A 5,703-nucleotide genomic window follows, 5' to 3' on the forward strand; every position below is an offset into this window, starting at 1 on the left:
AATGGCTGTTTGCACTCTTCCTGGATGATACCTTTGACATCCTCCCACAACTCATTTGGTCTTCTCTCATTAGTTTTCAAGGCCTCACCCTGTTCCTGAGATGATTCTGAAATTCAGGTGGTATGAAATCAAAGTCATATTGCAGGTACAGAGGAAAAGCCGTCAGGCGGAGGTGCTGGGGGGACACAGAGAGCATGCCCCTGGGCAGAGGGGGAGCCTGGAAGCTGTGGACCCGGCGGAAGTCAGTTCAGATAATAGCGAAGAGGCATATTGCATTGCAATCAATGGTTAGCAGAGATATTTTGAATTATAAGCATTTTATAGCACAGAGATCATCTTTGGCTTTACTAGCTATAATCCTCACACTTGAAGCATCAAATTCCACTTACAATCATAATAAGAATTTTATTCATGAAAGAGTGCAAGCCAGTAACTTCATGTATCATACCTTTATTTCCTCAGTTTTAGATTGCTCATTGCTCATTTTCCATCCCATCAAACCAATACTGTGAAGAAACAAGCATGTTACTTTCTCTGAAACATGTTCTTTTTCACTTAGAACATTTAACATCTGAACCACTAAGCAAAATCCAGTCAAGAATAAGCCATCAGATTACAATAATCAACTCTACCTCACAGAATTAAACATCTGACCTTTATCTGCTTGGATTCTGTTGAACTCATCTTCAATTATCATTAGATAGGTCTAGATGGGTATCAGCTAAAAACTCAGGAATTCAACTTCTTCCTGTGTTTCAGACCAACTGGTTACTTCACATAGGACAAGTTAGATATCAGATGGGGCCCAGTTAAGAAAATGGGAGTTCTTATGTCTCACTGCTTCTCAAGCTAGCAATTCTTTTGCACTTATCTGTATATCTGTGACATAAAGATCAGAGGTATAGCCATCTATAGTCTGTGTTATGCAGATGATACAACCTTCCTTACTGAAAGTGAGGATAACTTGAATTACTTGTTGCAAAGGATCAAGGAATGTAGTCTTCAATTTGGACTCCATGTCAATGTCAAGAAAATAAAGATGCTTACTACTGGACCTATAGGCAACACCATAGTTGATGGAAAGGAGATTGAAACTGTCAACAACTTCATCTCGCTTGGATCTACAACTAATACCCTTGTTACTAGCAGTCAGGAAATCAGAAGATGCATTACATTAGGAACATCTGAAGTTAGAGATCTCTCCAAGTTATTGAGGAATAATGGTGTCAGTTTGAGGACTAAGATGTATGTGATTTAGGCCATAGTCTTTCCAATCACTTGCTATGAATCTGAGAGCTGGACAATGAATAGAGATGTCAGAAGAATAATTGATAACTTTAAGCTGTGGTGTTGGAGAAAAGCACTGAAAATCCCATGGACTGTTAAGAGAACAAATAACTACCTTGGATATTGTGCAGCTAGAGTATTCTTTGGAGGCAAGGATGATGAGGCTGTGCCTCACATAATTTGGGCCTGTTGCTTGGGGAGGGGGCTAATCCATGGAAAGGGACATAATGTTGGAAGGGTGAAAGGTTGGTGAGGGAAAGGAAGACCCTCAACCAGTTGGATTGACACGGTAACTGTCACAATGGACTCTAGTGTGTCAAGAAATATGAAGATGGCACAGGATAGGAAGTGGTTCAGATATTTTGTTCATAGCGTCATTTTGAGCCATACTCGACTGGATGGTATCTCACAATAACAATAACAACATTATATCTGTGAATGCTAGGTCAACAGGGCTGATGGAATGTGCCCAAACTCAGCCTGTCTATGCATTGTGGGATGCCTCAAAATGTAAATTGAATGTAAATCTTTTCAATTAAAGTCCAAAGTGAATCTATAAATCGATCGAAATGCAAATCTCCTAAGAGTTCTGGATGGGCTTAATCTTCCCCCGTGCCATCTCTCAAATTCTACCATTTTCAACAAGCAGTTTTCAGGTGAAATTTCCCCTTTTTAGTACATCTAATTACTGGCCAAAGGCAGATGTACATACTTTCAAGATCTACGATATATATTATTCATCTGTATAAAATATTTTTAACATTAAATAAGCAAAACTCTTAATTACTTGTACAATGTCTTAATAATACTAAATGGAAGAAAGAGAATAAGAAATAGTCATAAGGCTATATCAACAAAAATTACATAAACCATTTAAGGATTTTCCAGTTTCAACATCATTCTCTATTTTTAACTTATCTCCTTCATATTTATATAACATGGACTGTCTACTCTTTGTCTTAGGCTAAACGATGTTTGACTTCTTTTTCCATGTTAGTAGCAGCCATAACAGTCATTTTACCTGTATTTCCCAAGTCCCTATTTTTTTTTATTCATACAAAATCCCACACTTTCATGAATCTGGAACCAGTATAAGGAACTTGGCTTCTCACAACAATTGTATTCATAATTCATTGTCGCTGTCTGTTCACCCGCAATGAATAGTGACACCTGATGGGGGTAAGCACAACAGAGACACACCACTCCAGGAGCCGATCAGAGAGTCAATCCAGCTCAATTTTATTGGGGGCTGCAGTGCACCTATATACAAGTGAGTAAACAGGAAGACAGAATAGGGTGGGCTTGCAGACTTGGAACATGCAGATTGAAGAGGAAAACTTCAGCCATGTGCGGACTACTCCTAACTCAACAGATGCAACAGCCATCTTCCCAGGTGGCAAGGTTACTCAAGATGTTTTGTCCAAACGCAGGGGAACTTTCTCTACCCCTTATTAAAGGTTGTTGGTAGGCTTGTACTTACCCCAAGCTTAGGTGATCTGTCTTGGCCAGAGGCCCTTCTTTCCTCCCCAACATTTCCCAACAATTCATTCTTCTAAGATTAGTAGCAGAACAGCTATGAGAACTGTTGAGTCAAAATTGTCCCAAATGCTTGATTTGCTCTACACCTCTATTATTTCATCAACAAACAATCCCTCCTAGTGAAGTTTCCTTGCTCCTCCATGTCCTTTGGATTCAGTGATTTATTGGAAGGTCTCTGAGAGACTCAGACTCACAGCAAGAACAGAAAGTTTAGACCTGAGGTTAAGCAATATGAACTCAACAATTCATCTCTTTTGGGCCTAAGAAGAAATAAAAGAAAGATATTGAAATACATTATTTTATGCCAGACACTCAGAAGTCCTAACAATGTAAATATTTGACTAGCTACTTGAAGATTTTCTACATAGAAATGATGGAACTGAGCTCATATTAGACGTGCGTGATCTTTGTCTATGGGGCTTCTTGAAAAACACACTAAAGCTACAGAAATATTTTCAGGATCAAAGATTACAAAACTTGAGTCTTACTTTAATCTTACGATACAGTAGACCACTTCGTTGTGGTGGTGATTATTAGCCAAGCTGACTATAATCAATAGCAACATTATAAAAAGTACAGGTCTAACTTTGCCTTACGCTGCACCATCCTTATGATCTCTGTCATATTACAGATCATTGTGGTAATCACTGTAGTCACTGTGGTAGTCTATTCATCTATTTGAGGCTTTTCCTTTCCACTTCTCATTGATTCTTTACCTTTCCCAGTAGGATACTTCTCTCCCCCCCCGCCCCCCTGCCCCAAGGACTAACCCATCCTGACAACATGCTCAAAGTGAGGTGAAATTTCATCATCCTTGTCTCTAAGGAGAATTTTGGCTTTACTTACTTCAAGGCAGATTTGTTTGGTTTTTTTGATTTTTTTTTTTGTTTTACAGTTCAATGATATTGAATACTCTCCTCATAAACATCACAATTTAAAGCATTGATTATTTGATGTTCCTTGTCCAATTTACAGATTAATAAGAAGCAATTACAAATACCATGGGTTGGATCAGTCACAAAATCCTCTTTAAGCTGACATCCTTGCTCTTTAGCCCTATGGAGAGGTCTATGATGATGGATTTTCAAATACAACACAAGTTTAATTTCTGTATAGACTATTCTTTCCTCCATAGTTCAAGGTCAAATTATTCTATGATTTATATTACCAAGGTTCTACTAAGGTCAACAAGTCACAAACGTATGTTCTAATATCTGTATCTAAGGCTCTGTATTATCAAGTTACTCCCTCTACAGTGGCCACGTTTCTTCACAAAGTTGTTATTAGCTGGATATTACTATAAAACATGAGTTCTAGAGCTACATTTCCAGGATTTACCAGTGCTGATTTATTTACAAAAAAGAAATAAAACCAGAAGTTGGTCCTTCAAAACTGTCAATAAAATCAACAAACCACTACCAAAACTAACAACAGAAAATAAAAAACACAAATAATTCAAAAAAAGAGATGAAATGGCCAATGTCACAATAGAACCAACTCAAATAAAAAGGTTAATAATGGAATGTTCTGAAAAAAATTATATTCAGACAAATATGAAAATCTAGAGGTAATGGACAAATACTTAGAAAATCACAAATTACCTAAACTGATAGAGACCAGGATTGAAAACCTGAACAGACGTATTGCAAAAGAAGAAATTGAGAAGGTAATAAAACAACTTCCAACAAACAAAAAAGGCAAACCCTGGACGAGAGGATTTTAGAAGTGAATTTTATCAACCATTTAGAGAAGAACTGCCACCAATTCCACATAAAGTATTTCAGAAAATAGAAAAACATTTCATTCTTGAAGACTCATTTCATGAAGCCAACATATCCTTGATACCAAAGACAGATGAAGTCCCCACCAAAATAGAAAAGCCAGTATCTCTCATGACCATAGATACATACATCCTGAATAAAATCCTGGCCAAATGAATCCAATGATACATCAAAAACATAATTCACCATGACCAAGTGGGAATCATAACAAGTATGCAAGGATGTTTCAACATAAGAAAAACAAGCAATCTAATTCATCGTATTAACAAAGCAAAGAACACAAATCATATAATCCAAATACCAAATTTATTTTTCAAGGCGATTGAAAGGGATATTATCAAATTGATTTGGAAAGACAAGAGACCCCAAATAAACAAAACACTTCTGAGAAACAAAAATGAGATTCGAGGTATAGTAGTTTCTGACCTCAAAACCTACTATACAAAAGTGGTAATCAAAACAGCATGGTGCTGGCACAATGGCAGGCACATCGACCAATGGAACAGAATTAAGAACCCAGAAATAAACCCAGTTATCTTTGGTCTACTGATATTCAGCAAGGAAATCAAAGATATCAAATGGAGAAATGATAACCTCTTCAACAAATGATGCTGGCAAAACTGGACTTCCACCTGCAGAAATGTGAAACAGGATTCATATCTCACACCATACACAAAAATAAATTCAAGGTGGATCAGATACTTGGGAGTAAAGCCCAAAACCATAATGTTCTTAAAAGACAAACTAGGATCAAGCTTAGAAGCGCTAGTCCAAGGCATAAAATGACTTCCAAATACAACCAGAAATGTACAATCTAAAGAAGATAAAATTGGTTCATGAGACCTTCTAAGGATAGAATCTCTATGCACATAAAAAACTTTACAACAGGGTGAAAAGAAAACCTACAGATTGGGAACAGACATTTGTAATTCCACCTCAGACAAGAGTCTTATAACAAAAGTTTACAGAATACTCTTGTGCCTCCATAAGAAAAAGACTTCCTACGATAAAAATAATGCCCTAAAATATAATACTTTTAGACTATTCTCTCCCCCATAGACTTCAATGCCGTAAACATATTTCATCCAGTTTTTCT

This window comes from Elephantulus edwardii, unplaced genomic scaffold (genome assembly GCF_000299155.1).
Source record: "Elephantulus edwardii isolate Elephantulus edwardi_28Jun2011 unplaced genomic scaffold, EleEdw1.0 scaffold00406, whole genome shotgun sequence".
Classification (NCBI taxonomy): domain Eukaryota; kingdom Metazoa; phylum Chordata; class Mammalia; order Macroscelidea; family Macroscelididae; genus Elephantulus; species Elephantulus edwardii.